The sequence below is a fragment of the Embiotoca jacksoni genome, unplaced genomic scaffold (assembly GCF_022577435.1).
Source record: "Embiotoca jacksoni isolate LCO1_2020_lvr unplaced genomic scaffold, fEmbJac1.0.p SCAF_36, whole genome shotgun sequence".
NCBI classification, from domain to species: Eukaryota; Metazoa; Chordata; class Actinopteri; family Embiotocidae; genus Embiotoca; species Embiotoca jacksoni.
Window position 1 is genome coordinate 291,033 of NW_027185388.1, and position 15,770 is coordinate 306,802.

The following is a 15,770-nucleotide window of genomic DNA, read 5'->3' on the forward strand; positions in this document are numbered from 1 at the left end:
CGAGAAGTAATTATAATAATAAGAAATTGAATTAGGCCGGATCTAAAAATGCCACAGTGAATAACTATGTTTTCCATCAAGATTTGAACACTGGTAGTAAAGTTGACGACGATGTTCCCTGCAAAACAAATTACACATATGACATTACCACTAGATAATGAGGTATAAGGCTGTGACTGGTCTTCTAATGTAGCATGTTTATGAACCGTGCCCAAATACCCAACCGACAAGTATCGTCGCACATTTTTAATTCATTTGCGTCTGGTTTTAAAAGCTCTGTGGAGTTTGTGAACATTTTCCAACGCAGTGCCGTAATGTGGCTCCACAGCCTCTCTTCCTCTGCAGTGGAAATAGCTCCCCGATAACACTTATTGCGTTATCTCTGCGGTACAGATAGAGTTCAATCAATACCTGTGAAAATGAACAACTTTCCCCCCCCAATATACTTCTAAACGATAACACCAATAAACATGTAGCGACTGTCCAACTTTTGGGCTTTTTTTTTTTTTTTTTTTTTTTTTTTTAATCCTCCGCAGCACAATGCTGTTGTCTTTGTCAGTTCCATTTCATTACGGCAAATTTCCACACCGAGTGATCAGGCGTTCCGAGTCTAATTATTTTTGATTTAATTGGTCTTATTTGAGCCTTCAGCAAATTAACACTGATCTGATAAAAAAATTAAAAAAAAAAAAAAAACATTCTCCTCACTCTTCTTTGTCCCCTATTAACATCCTGATTACAGCTGTAATGATGTTTGGTCTGAAGAAATGTTCATTATGAGAATAACTGCCTGAAATTAGTGTCAGTGAAAATGACAGTGATAATGAAATACGAGGCAACAGTCAGATAACTGGTGGGGAGATCTTTTTTGTGCGTGTGCAACACTGGTTGCTTCAGGTCTGGAAAATAATTAGCAACGAGGAACATATTATGGAGTCAAAGGGGGAATTTCGCTAATTTAAACATAGAGTCTGATTACGAGTCATGAGACTACTACTCAACCTGTCAAACCCCCTGATGAGATCATCAGGGGTTGTTCGGTTCTTGCTGTTCGACCGGATCGAGGCTATCTCGACCTCTGCAGTTTCAGTTTGACCTCTTTTTTTTTTAATGACGCGTCTGTGGTGAGTCGTACAGCCGAACATAACAGCAACACTGCTAAATCCGTGTGATGCTTCATTACTGAAACACAGTTTGAGCTTTTTTGGAGTTACTTTTTGAATATTGCAGATACCAGTTCAATAATTACTCTATGAACACAAGTTGCAGTCTACATGTAGGACAATTTATTTAAGCAAGTTAGCCTCTTCTGTCATTATTGCGCAAGACTAAAGGGATCAGTAGCTGCCGTCAGAAAAAAAAGAAAAAAAAAACAGGAATTTGAATACTGCTGTTTTCCCTGTTGAAAAAAAAACCTTTTTTTGCACCTGTCCGCTGACACACTGAGGATCAACGGATGTCTCGAAACCTTGATTTCACCAGACCTTTATGGTGGTATATCTCGGGTACAAGTGATGCATTCCTGAAGTCGTCTTTTCTTTTTTTTTAATTAGGGACTGAGCCTCAACTCAAGCATATACTGAATTCATTGATTTCTGTCAGAATAAAGTCGTCAGAAACGCTGTCTTACACGGAGAAACCGCAGGGTGTCCACGATTAGCCTGGCCCCGGCACATGCTGTCGCTCACGGCTTCGGTTTTCTTGTAGTCCGGATACGCTGCATGTATTAACGTCGGCTCGGCCGCTCTGAAGGGCAGACCGATCGGCGACCAGTGTTGGGGTTTAACCGTGTTTGTCCCACCTCTCTCTCTCTCTCTCTCTCTCTCTCCCCCTCTCTCACTGTGATTGGACGGCCGGTGACAGTAACAAGCGCAGCGTAACTCGGCGCAGTGTAAACGTTCAGCGCTTCATCACGCTGCTGGTGTTCATTAAAAACAATTTAAAACCAGACCAGGGGGGGGGGGGGCTTTGGTGGCATGCCGATTGGTTAAAATTGACCTGAGGTCTACGCCCGGTATGATGAGACTACTGTGTGGCCACATCCAGATATATTCACGCTGTAACTTTGGGTCAGGGTACGCCAGACCCAAACACTGCCGATGCATTTTGTTCAAAAAAAAGACAGTCACATATTTATTCTCTGTTAAAACACTTTTTTTTTTTCTTTCTATTCTGTGTCTCGCACTCCCTATTGTAGTCATATACTTTCAATTGAATTCACTACCATAGAAATTCCTGCATTCTTTGTTCTGAAAATACTTTTTTTCCCCCTTGATAATAGTGTAGTTATAGTGGTGTTCGGCCTTTTCAGTTATTGTTCAAGTTATCCAGTTTAATAACTACTACTGTTCCCATATGTCCCTTTTGAAATAGCATTCGCTCTTCGCTATGCCCAGAAAAAGTGCAGTGTCGTTGGAGAGGGGCCTATTGTTGTTGGAGGGGATTCCCTCGCCAAAATCCAGGGACCGACGGGGAGATGGCGAGCGGGAGAGAATTCGCTGTGTGTTATCAGTCCCTGGCTGCACACTCCTCTTCTCCCTTAGTGCCAGGACGGGGTCACCCGGGGGTGAAGAGTGACATCCTCTCAAATTGCATCATTTTGCCGAGCATGCTCACAGGCTATGTGATATTTCACAGGTCAGTGCCTATAATAAGGGCCCGGCTCTCTCGCAGAGACCCACCTGATGTCTCTGACCTTTTTCAATTGGACTTGGTATTTTTACCTCAAAACCTCGCTGGCCTGGATTCGCCAGAACTTTTCAAGTACTCTTCTTTTTTCTTTTTTTTTTTTTTAAAGGGGGCTCGGGAGAGGATACGATTGATACAGCTGCTGTAAGCTCTGCTGAAGAGGAGGAAGATAGTGACCTGTACAACGGATCATGGAAAATAATACGGCTGCCCCCTGACTAAAGAGTCCACTTATCAGCTAATAGCCGATAGTCGATTAGTTACTGCACGTTCAGGATAATATTCAACACGGAGAGACCATTTTGCAAGGGAGTAAGAAGACCGGTTGATTTAAAGAGATTTTGACATTTTGACTCCATTGTAAGGCCATTTCAAGGGCGATGATTCCAATGAGGTATGGGAGATAGGGCAGGACCACCGGAGCATAAACGCTGGCGGTGATGGTGGAGCAGAGAAAGCAGGCGGGATGAAATAATAAGGTGGAGATGGGGAGGAGGAAGGTTGTGCGTTAAAGAGGTCTATAAGGAATAATGGGTGATTTACAATTACGTTTAAGGAACGGGGACCCGGTCATGATAATATTCAATAAGGACAGAAAGATCATCATTTTTTTTTTCTCGCTGTGACTAAACGACCAATTAAAACTTGGTCAACTTTGATTTTTCAGTCGACTAATGTGCGACTAACATTTTCTGCATGTGGAAACCACCGCCTTGTTAAATGCAAACTGTTTTATCCTCTTTTAAATTATTGTTTTGGTTTTACTGCCTGCAACTTTGCCGTTCTGGTTCACTCACACCACCCTCATCAACCTTGTTTTCAGATATTTGTTTACCACTGTACAAAACCTGCCCCAACACCAAATGTTAGCAAAAGTCAGCAATTAGCTGCGAAAGAGTCAGATGTTTCCGTCAGAAATTGGTAGAGATCAAAAAAATGAGCTAAAACAGAGCGAATATTGGATTACGTTGACCCTTTGGGGGCAGCCTGAAAAAAAAACAACCACGTACTGTATCACATAGATGCTGCTTTAAAATTAATCTTCATGTGAATTACTTTTGCTTTTCCGAGTAGATCGAGCATAAATCAGGCTGGCTGTTATTAAAGATGTAATTTATTCCGCTCCTTTCAACCGATATTTAAATTCCTACCTTTTTAATTACACACTCGTGGGCCTTTTTTTTTTTTTTTTCTTTCTTTTTTTCTGTATCACCCGCAGCACGTCGTCGTTTGCTTCCTGTCGCGAGAGAAAATGGCGGATATCATCACGAGGCTTTTCTCCGGAGGCGACGTGGAATTTCATACTGCGGTGATTTAGGGGGCGTCTCTCGCTCGCTCTCTCTTTCTCTCTCCGGTTTTGTTGTTTTCGGTTTGTGGTAATCAACTTAAAGTCCCATCAGCCTCCCAGATGCTGCTGTGATTAGAAATGTGTTTCGTGGTTAAAAGTAGTTTGGTGTGTAATCCATCCACATCACTTGCTTCTTACTGAAAACCTAAATCTGCCCGTGTTGTGGATTCATGCGGGTGAATGCAAAATGTCCCGTGTCGGTCGACAGCGACCCGGCGGGCCTGCCCTCCCTCCGCCCCCCCGCCTCCCGAGAGCTTATGCGAAATGACACAAATATTTCCAGCGAGGGCAACATTATGACATCAGTCGCCCGCAGCGAGGTGCCGGACTGCGGTGATGTAGTGTAGCTGGCGACCTGGGTGCTATAGCAAAGGTACATATTTTATTTTTTTTTCCCCACCCGTGCCAGCTGCCGGCTACTTGCATATCGGCCAGTTATATAGCGAGCGCCGAGGGCCACCGGCTCGGATCTGTTGAGATTATGGATGGTTCGCTGCCAAATTGGAGACACGCTGGCCAGGACTGCTGAATACGCTACGAGCATGAAGAGTGTGCAAAGCACAGTAGGAAAAGTTTAGTGAAGGTTGGAGGAAAGTTTATTGTTCGTTTTTTGCCTCCTTCTTCTTACTTAACTCGGTAAAACTTCACTTTTTTTTTCCCCACATGTCTGAGTTATAAGTTTCACATGATTGGCTCCAGAGCTGCTTATCAGGAGGAAGAAAGGCGGCAGATAAAGGCGCGGCGGAGTCGTGAAGGATAGCTCCCACTCACCTTCCAGCAGAGCACTTTTTTTTTTTTTTTTTTTTTTTTTTTTAACAACCTTTCTCTTTGGAAATGGCAACAAAACGTGTATTTACCTCTGTGCCGGCACAACAGGATGCGCGCCGGCAAATGAGCAGGCGATCAAACAAAGGGGAGCGTGCTCAGACTTCTTACGCCGCCGCCTAGCTTTTATCAGCTCTACTTTAGCGAGTCTCCGCCGGAGAAAACAGCTGGGGTTCTGCTAAACACTCGCATTCGTAAGTTGTTGCGACTTTCCGCGCTGACAGGAAAGGAGGGAATGATTTAATATTGGATTCTGCATATACACGCTGCATGATGAGTACATTTCCAAAGGAGTTATGGCACATATAAATCAAAAGTTAGTTTGCAACCCTCATCCGTTACACTGGGGGAAAAAAAAAAAAAGAAAAAAGGGGAGCGTCAGAGATGCTCCTGCAGTCGGTGGAGGATGTATTAAAATTGAAATAAAAAATACTTCTCTCCCAACTGTTGGCCTCAGCACATATGTACCCACAACAAAAATAACGTATTTTTTTTTAGAGTTATTCAGTACTTTCACGGACAGATCATTAAGCTCTGAACGCCACGAGACGGACACAAGTGAGGAAATGATGTGTGAACGCACACCGGACCGCCGTGTCTGTGCTCCACGCCCCTAACAATCTCCCCGCAGGTATGCACTGCAGGAAAATAGGACAGTGGATTAGATGCAGCTCACAGAAAATGTCTACTTTACCAATGCAGTTTGGTTTAAATGATCATCTATGGAGGAATAGAATTGATCAGTAATGCCACCAATAGTTTCATAAACATGAAATCATTTTTTACTGTTCTTGCTTTTACTACTTTTTCCCACTCTTCCAATACACATATTTTTTTTGGGTTTGTGTGTGTATTGGCACACATTTAGTCATTAATCACATTTCTAATCGTGCCCGTGCTAATAAAGACCCAAAATGAAAACCGTCTTTTATATTTTATGGCTGTGATTGACTCCTGCGTGGTGATACACGCCAAGTGGCTGATTTACATCCAATATCAACAGACGTGAGTCACCTTGATTTTTTTTTTTTTTATATGATTAACTGAATCAGAGTGTAATGGGGACTAAGGCAAGGTAAGTTTATTTGTGAATAGCACATTTCGACAACAAGGCGATTCAAAGTGCTTCACATAAAACCATTAAAAGCATCAAAACATAAGGCAAAAGAAATGTAAAAACAATTAAGGACATTGATTGAAACATTAAAAACAGTCATTAAAACATTAAGCAAGCTAAAAATTGAATAAAAGTTGCAGTGCAGGTTTAGAAATAAAATACAGTAGTAAAATGCAGAAATGCAGGAAGTTGATCGACATCCTTGAACCTGGTTCAATTCAAGGCCGCAGCAAACACGTAGGACGTTCACCAAAATGTGTGCATGTCTGTTGGATTTAGGCAGTGCTACACTCAGACCAAACGTAAAGTCAATTATTCCCGCAGAGCGATTACATATAAAGTCGATGCAAAGACGTGAATATCCGCGAAACGAATCTAGAGCCCTCGGACTTTGTCAGCTGTGACATTTTGTAAAAGTGTGTTTTCCTTATGTTAAACTAACAAATCTAAAAAAAAAAAAACGTCCAATCACGTCAAAGAGCCAACTTTGATTGCTTTAGCCTGCTGGCTGAAATACATTTGGTACTGTTAGGAGAAAATTACACAGTGATGATACAGTAGCAAACGTTATACATTACAGATAACGCTTCGCTGATACACAACAAACACGTACACACACATACAAGGAAAACTAATTTGTTTGATCAGGCAGTTGAAGATTACAAGAACATTTGATTTAATTCATGATGAGATTTTTTTTTTTTTTTTTTTTTTATACACGGATTTTAAGTACAAAAGCTTTTGAAATTTCTTTTGACTCTCCATTTGACTAACTTAAAGTTCATTATTCATGTAATTAGGTAAGTCTGACTGGCTCCAGACTGGAGGTGATACAGTTGGAAATGCTCCTAATTTTTTTAACTTGCTGCGAATGCATTTCAAACTGCATCGAAAGTGCTTTTATGTGTCGCAAGTTGCCATTGGGCCACTTGAGTATTTCGAATAATGTGAATTTGCAGTTTTCTCTCAGATACAAAGAAAACTGAGCCACCAACCTACCACCTTTCACGAGCATGGTAGCTATAAGCTTCCTCTACTTATATGCAGGTCTCCTTTTAGTACTTGGACTTCTCGTCTCTTCCTGACCCCGACATGTCAGTTATCATCACTCACCACACTCCGGAGACCTCGCTGGACTCGAGCTCACCGTCCACTACGTTGCGCCGCCACTCTCCAACAATACACCCTGTAATCATCTACCCTCTGTTTTCTGGGCCGTTCTCCTTCCATGAATAATTAATGGGAGTCATTTCAGCTTGTTCTTTGGCCGTGTAGCTTTTGCGGAGTTCCAAAAAAAAAATACACTCAGGTTTTTTTTTTCTTCCTAAACTCAGAAAGATTTAAATCAGATATTCTACAGTTGTGTTAAACTGCCAGGGAGTCTGGTTGTCAGTTCAACTCGGAGTGGATGGAGAGGAAGACAAAAAAAAAAGGAAAAAAAAAAAAAAAAGAGGGTTGGCTGAGGTGAGTGAAGTCATGGGATGATGCGAGGCCGATGTCAAAAAGCAAGTTTATCCTTTGTAACCTAAAAAGTCCTTCTGGACCTAATGAAAAAGTCATAATGTCTGGGAGGAATTTTGAATGTTTTATGTCATATTTAAAGATTCATTATGGAGAAAAGCATTGCAGAGCGTGGCGAGCCGGTGAAAAGGGGGGGGGGGGGGGCAGAGATACTCGCCGCCCCGCCGTCAAGGTTGAACGGAGAACACGAGCTGCGAGCGGGATACACGACAAATGTTGTCACCGAGAGCGATCTTCGGATGTCAGCACTTCTGTCCCCGCTCCAGCTGTTTCCTTTAAGGTGTTGCCTCGACGCCGCGTTCGGTTCGGGCTCCGTTGCCGGGGCAACGGCAGGGCCTGACGGGGCGGCGCGGGACACCGTGAGAGATCCTCCTCGGCGCTTTGCATTAGCGGGCGGCGTCGGGTCCGGCGCGGCCGGCGGACACGTTTCCTGCTTTTCTGTTAGTTTCACACGTGGCTTGCTTTTACGTTTTTCCCTCTACTATCTCCCACGAACACACACACACACACACACACACACACACACACTCACACTCACGCTCGGACGGATACGGACACATTACTGAATCTATTGAAAGAAAGATGGACTTTTGGCGTACGGCGCTCAGTCTTTCGAGGTGCCATTATTTTTTCCACGCTTCACCGTCCTCTGCTCTCGCGTGTGTTTCGCTGACAACTTCGTGCTCTCGCGCAGAAACACCTGCGACGACACTATCTCGCAATCTCAATGTGGCAATTCTCCAAAGTCATTTTCAATTATGCTTCAGTGGGTTTTACATTAGAGGAAAGATAGTGTAGCAGTTGCCTTAGGTGAAAACATGGAAAGATGCAGGCATGTGTGAGTGTGTGTGAGTGTGTGTGTGTGTGTGTGTGTGTGTGTGTGTGTGTGTGTGTGTGGAGGGTTTCACTGGCCGAGTGTATATTCCATAGATAAACTCCTCGACAGCTTGTACATTACGACTCTCCTTGCTGAGATATGATCCGCTGATGGTAGCAGTGATTATTTAAAAAAAAAAAAAAAAAGCTGCATGTTTGCTGCCTCTGTTCAAGACGTGCTGCAACGCCATCTTCATGCTTTATTTTTTTTATTTTGTTTTAGAGCTCATGTAATATCACCATTTTGTATTCACAGCAAATATCCCAACGAGCTAATGCCTGCCTCTGTGTCTTGACTTGGAAACAACGTCCATTTGTTGATGGAGGCCACTGGAAATATACAATTTTAAACATCCCACAGCACACGGTAATTCCAACCCTCCGATGCTATTTCAGATGCAGGGAAGCATTTCCACGGGCTCCAGCGTGCTTTACAACAAACACAGTAAAAGTGGATTCGAATGCAGATTGGAAGTCTTAAATCGCATTTAAAATGATGGTGATTATTTTTTTCTCTCTCCCCCGTGAGTGTGATACTTTATTCCTCTCTCACACCTGCTGTCGACTGTAGACCCTGTCACACATTTAAAAATAAACAAAAACCTACCCAGGATCAGCCGCTTTTTTTTTTTTTTTCTTTCAAAAAACACCACCAAACAGCTACAGCAGTGTATTTAAGGCTCATATTCATAGGATTTAAATTTGTGACTTTGGCGACTCCTTGTGGCAGTATTTAAAAAAGCCAAATGGACATTCATTGCTATAGTTTCCTTTTTTTAGACAAGAATAAACCTCCGAAAGACATCAGAAGTAGTTTAAAAAAAAAAAAAAATGCTGTCATACTTTAATAACTGCAGCTACTCGTGAATGTCACAGCACTCAAAAGAAGAAGATTGTCTGTTGCTTGTAATTTTCCATTCATGCAGCGGTCATTATGTTATTATTGTACAATCTGCTGTTGTTCAATACAGCAGCTCGGCCAATGAATTTGACCTCCGCTGGGTTTGTAACGTTCAATTTTAGTCATCAGAAATGTATTGAAATGTTTATTACCGAGGTCGGGTGGTGTTGCGCCGGACGACCGACGTGCCGAAGACCGTACTTGTTCCAGCGGTGAATTAGTACGGCCGCGTTTCTGCCCGGATTCTGTCTGGAGCGCCTGCTCGGTGTTTTGGATTAAATCTCTTAATAATCTACTGGTTGACTGAAGCAGCACACTGGCTGCGAGTAACAGACTAATTGCCTCGGGCGACTCATCCATCCGTTCAGTTTGTGTGCCTGCTTCCTCCTGTTCAGCCTCACCGCCAGGCTCGAGCCTTTTTTTTTTTCCCTTCCTCATGCCTCGGACTAAATAGCAGGGAAACACCCAGGACAGGTCACCGGTCGCTGCGGGGCCATCACGCAGACAAAACACATCCCAGTCGGCACCGAGGGCAGTTCTGACCCACTGAGCATTGATCTTCGGCTCTCGTCCTGCTGTCTAGACATCGACTGTGGGTTAAAACTGGGCTGGATTTGGATGGAAGTAACCCCGCTAGCATCCCACGTGTTACTGAGAATATTTATAGACACATACCCGTTTGCGTCTGCAGGTGCTTCTTATTAATCCTAACCCTTCAGCACTCACCGGACCTTGGAAAATTCTGCCGCTGTGTTTTGAGTGCCATCTTCCCTAGTTTGGCAAACTATAAATCCTTTGAAAGCACAAAGGCCTCATTATTCAATTTTATTTTATTTTATTTTTTATTTTATTGCTTTTCTATTATATTATTCTATTCTATTATTTTATTCTATTGTTTCTATTATTGCTTCTGTATGTATGCTGCTGTGGCGAAAAAATTTCCCCTCGGGGATTAATAAAGTATATACCTACCTACCATACCTACCTACCTACCTACCTATTCAAATGGTGGAGACCATTTGGAAATACCAACATCATGGTAACTAAATTAAGTTATATATAAGATCACGTATCTGTTGAATCCACAGACTGGGTGTTAAAATGGACGGAGCTCTCGGGTCTAAAAAATGAGGCAGACGGGGAAGCGCCTTTATCTGCAATACCACCGAGTGCCACCAGAGGTTGACTCCAAAAAGCCTCCGACTCCATAGACTGTTATAGAATTCGAAGTCAGTAGGTTCTTTTCCACGAGTTATTTCAATTTTGCTAGTCGCTCCTTCTTATTAGTTTTCTGGCAATCCATATGAAAATAATCCCATCAATAATTAGAAAATAAGCCTCCAAAAGCCGTGTCTTTAGGGGCTCGTCTGTTTGATTCACAGGCCTTTGGTGCAGTCAGGTTTCAGCTATCGGTGCGGGGGACGTAGTATCGCCGGGTTTCCAATCAGATCGAGTCAGATCCACCGCTCACTTCTTCCCCCAGCTCGTCCAAATATGCTCCAAACCTCTCCGAACTAGCAAGATGGCGACGGCCAAAACCGTTGACAAGCCAAAGGGTGACGTCACTGTTGGTTGCCGTCTTCGTTGAACAGATCTGTCCTGGCACACGGCCTCACCATCCATGTTTGTTTGGTTACAAACTCATGTGACTCGTGGGATATCTACTGCCATCTACCAGCAACGCTCCACTTGTTACTGACCAGTGGTTGAGTCCGGTGTATTTACTTAGGCGGAAATTTTGTGGAAACAGCCTTTGTGTGTGTTTTGTCCATTCTTTGTAGGTTTCAGGTGGTCTTCAGATGTATCTAGCTTCAGTGGAATACTTGCCTAACGATAACCACTTCTTAACTATGCTTTGCTCTGCGTAACTATGATCTTTCCGAAACCTTGACGATAGTTGCTAAATGCAAATATCTGGGGGGAAAAAAAACAAAAAAAAAACGTATTCTTAAACTGTGGCATATTCCCTCATTTGGTCTTTTGATGGTGGTTTCAGACACCACCGTCCTCTACGCAGCTCCAACATCTCAGTTCAATTGTGGTGAAATCTGGTGATCGAAGAAAGAAGTCGTACCGTTTTCCATCATTTTCCTTTAATATCTCCCCTTTCTTTGTTGCTAAGAGGATTAAAATACCTGACTTTTCACCCAAATTTAGTCCTATTTTAACTTGACTTTAGAGTCTTCATTTCACCTGCAAATTACTGAAACGAACCAGGAGGAAACCCAGAAAAACCATCCACTTTTTCTTCCTGTATTGTTTGCATATACATAAATGCGTTTCTCACTCCATGAACTCAAAGCGAGGTACCGGAGAGATGATGCTCAGCTGTTGAATCAAAGGCTTGCACTATTTTTCAGCTCGCCCACACGTGCTCTCTCGTACTTTGCCACGGGATTCCCAGGCCGTTTTGTTCTGGCGACAGCTCTGTTTTAGTTCTCTGCCCCCCCGGTCGTCCAAAAGTTCCCTGGGATGCGTCCAGGGGAGCGGGTTTTGTGTTCGGGGACCTGTGGCCTCAGCAGAACTGGCCGTGTCGTGCCCCCTCCGGTCGGTCCCTGGAACAAAACGCTGCAACGATTCAGACAAAAATCGCGGCGGAAATGTCTGTGACTCATTCGGGCGTCTCTACCTCTGACCCTTCAGCACTGCGCTGAACTCTTCGGTTCACCGCCGCCGAGAACGTTTCTCGAGCGCATCAGTCAGCGAATGTTCAAAGTCTTCGGGCTTGATTTTTTTTTTTTTTTTTTAGCTGCGGGGTTGTCTGCTCAGAAACCTTTTCCTCTCTCTTGTCTCTCCGGCTCTCTGAGCCGACGGTGCCTCCGTGCGACTCTGTTTCTGAGGACACACAATTGAGTCGTCGCTGCTTGGGCTCGACTCGGAAAGCCACCTGATGATGCTTTCATCTTTGGACCCCTGACGAATATCAATTCTGTGTTTTTCTTTTCTCGTTGCATCGCTCTGCTGGTTTTTTGTGGTTTTATTTTGAGCGTGCTGGCATGCATTTTGCAAACGCATTTTTCATCTGCCGCAAGCCACGCAACGTCAGGTTTACATTGAGAAGCGTCAGATCAGTAACCTTTTGTTTTCCTTGGAACATTATTGCAACAGACTTCAGCTCTCTTTAATTCCTGTATGCTTCAGGCTGATGTGCTTTGTTTGTACGAGTTTGAGAAACTAGGATGATTCGGTTAGAGTTTTCATCCTTTACTCTTTGAAGTGCATGGGCTTCTTTTTCTTTTTTTTTCTCTTTCTCTTTCTCTCTTTCTCTCTCTCTCTCTCTCTCTCTCTCGCTCTCTCTCTCCCCAGAGCATGGTCAAACAGTGTTATACACCAATGCTGAATTGTTCTGCTTTACTGGCAGCCATCTGGCAAAACCTCACAAACACTCCCTAATGAAATTTCTGCCTGCGTTTTATTCCAATCATTTGATGTTCACACATTTCAATACACCGCACTCCGTCTCCCTTTCTCTCTGGCTCTCAAAAAAAAAAAAAATGGACGGACTTCGCTTTACAAATGGACGCAAATGGGAAACCTCCACATTGTGACAGAGCAGATATACAGCAGATAGCCAATCGGATATTTTCCAAGTAAACATTTACAGCCTGACATACTTTGCACATGTGTTTTTCTTTGGTTTTTTTTACCAACTCTACAGACAGAAAAATACAGAAAAGAGTCTGTTGAAAAGTAACCTTTTGCATGTTCTGCAATCGATTATGCTCTCACCAGTGTGGTAAGTATTTTTCATGGTCGCAGACTTACTGAGAATCCCGTACTCAAGAGAGTCTGATGTGACATCCTGCGTCAAATCTGCCTTAATCTCTTTTTACTGATACTCACAGAACTATTTGGAGCCGCTATCTTTCACCACAGGCTCTGAAAAAAGCTGTTAATTCCACGGGAAAAGCTTTCAAACTGCTTGTCTCAACAGAAATGGAAACAGGTTACTTTTTTTTTTTTTACTTTTTGGCGTTGCGCTTCAGACTGAAAACATGCAGAACACTCGAGGCAGTGGCGGTATTTGTCTTTCTTCCACTTCCTTTTATTTTAGACCGTGACTTTTTACACAGCGAGCAGACAAAACAGGAGGTAAACAGGCGTCTCGGTGGACGCGGATAACGAGGAAGAAAATTACTGAAGCATGTGTGCAGGACGTGCAAGAAGCACCACTGACTTCCTCTGTGTGCTTTCAGAAATATACGGACGCGTTACAAACACACGATGTACAGCCCCTCACTTATATGAACGAAGATGTACGTGTTCAGCCAATCAAAACAAACTCCTCCAACCGAAATGGAGGTCTGACACTGACTTTTCATAGCCCTGCATCAAGTAGTGAGTCGTAAAACAGCAGGAGTTGTGGTTATAGGATTGGAGAGAAGTGAAAATGTTCCCGTGAACTCCTCGATTGGTAAAAGTCCATTAGCGCCCCTCCCCCTCCCCCAACCCACCACCCCCCGCCCGCTGTGTCCAGCAATAACCGTCTGTGATGCAAAAGCTTTAACCACAACTCGTACTCGTGGAGCTGAAGATGAGCTGCTGTACAGACGCCGTGTCAGCAAAGTGAAAGGAGCTCTGCGTGGCTGGTTTCCATGCGACTTGTTATCCACGCAGTGCTTTTAGAAGATACTCGAAATAATTTGACAGCAAGTACATTAACTCAAGCACTGCGCGAAAGTACAACTTTGAAGTACTTGTGGTTGAGTGTATCTGCTTTCTACTTGTGTATACAAGGGAACAGCAATTGCTTCCAAACCAAATTTCAATACTATGGCCACATCCACACCAACACGCAAAATGTTGTAAAACCATCGGCGTGTTCCAAACGGCGTACTTGTGTACTAACACTCACTGTTTTGAGTGCACAAGTGCGTTCGCACTGTCAAGTACAGAAACATGCACTCAAAAAGGGGTCCAAACACAGACATGTGAAACGCTGGATACTTTTCACCCTCGACGGCCACCATCTTGGCCACGTAGAGGAAGGGCGCAGGGCCACCGAAGTGAAGAATTTTCAAATTAAGGCTTCTGAGGAAGCTGCAGCTGTTCCCGAACACCACACAAAAGCGTTTTTGTTTTTCACTCCTGCTGCTGAAATGAAGAATCAGCGTGTTTATTGACTGCCTTAAACAGAGGGCACATAAACACATTAAATATCTTTACCTTTAATTATTTTTACCCTGAAATAATTAAAGCTGCAGATATTTTGGCGAGTGATGTGTTCACATGCTGAGGTTATTTCTGGTCAGTGCAGAACGTCAGTGTGCGGTTTGTAGCAACACTACTCTGTCGAAATTCCTGCACAAGTAAGAGTCCTAACATGTATGAGCACTATTTGTTAGTGTACTAAAGGGAGGTATGTCACGTGGAACACAGCACATGTTTACATAGGAGTGAATCTAGTCAGCTAACACAATGCAGGCGTGTTGTAGTGAAAGATTCAAGGTTTTTCCACACGAATAGGTATTTATTTTACAGCCGTTTGTGCATACATGAAGGACATCCTCATATTATTCCAAATTAGTTTCAATAAAATGATATCTAATAAACGTAGAGGCATGTGCCGAAAACAAACTATAACTAACAAAGAGGCGTAATACCATCCCTTAGGTTTGAGTGATAAGCCTGGCCTTTTCTAGAAACAATAAAGGTATTAGGTCTTTTTTCGTGAAACAAGGCACTGCAGTAATTGATGTACTATGAAATATAAGCGGGGATAATCCTCTCTGCATCACTGAGAATGCTTAAAAGTACAGCTCAGGTCAAATTGGACTTGTCAGTTCCTGAAGACTTAATGTGATTAGAGAGGCAAGGTCAGGCCAAATTCAGCTGGAAAATCACAATCCGAGCCTCCAACAAAGACTGTAAATTTTTTTTTAATTTAATAGTGGAGGATTTAATTATGTTTGTCAAATAAGAGTCAATGATTTACGTCGACAGAGCAAGCAGGAAAAGCTGTTAATTTAATTACTCAAAATATTTTTTTAACAAAATCACTTGACTGTATAATGTACCTCCCACGCTATTAAAGAAAATTAACAAATATACAAATTATTGTATGACAGATGAGTTACCCTGTATTGCAGATGTAACTTTAAAAAGGCTTTCTCATCAGAATATATTGTTTGAGTCTTTTAGCTGTTAAACACTTTTTCTTCCTCATAAAACATTCGTGAAGCAGATTTTTATTGTTTGTTTTGTTTACGTAAACATTTGCTAACAAGTCCTTAGTTTTCTTTGCATTTGCTGACAAGTTTATTTGTGTGTTAACACCAACGACTGTCAATATGTGCAATTGTGGGACACCACCCACATGCTAATATGCATGTGTGGGATACAAACAAAACAGTGGCCATACATATATATATATATAAAAATTAAAATTAAAAAAAAGTCCACGGCCCTCTAGTGGTCAGAAACTCCACATGGTACCTTTAACTACCCAAAAATAAACAACAGCTAGAGATACGCTAGAAATAAGAAAGTGACAT

The 15,770-nt window shown here is 42.8% G+C and overlaps 1 protein-coding gene across 1 annotated transcript in view; it reads left to right on the forward strand.

The window, feature by feature from the left end:
- The window catches only part of LOC138208248 (VPS10 domain-containing receptor SorCS3-like), a 198,875-nt gene that overhangs the window by 82,101 nt on the left and 101,004 nt on the right, over nt 1–15,770 (forward strand).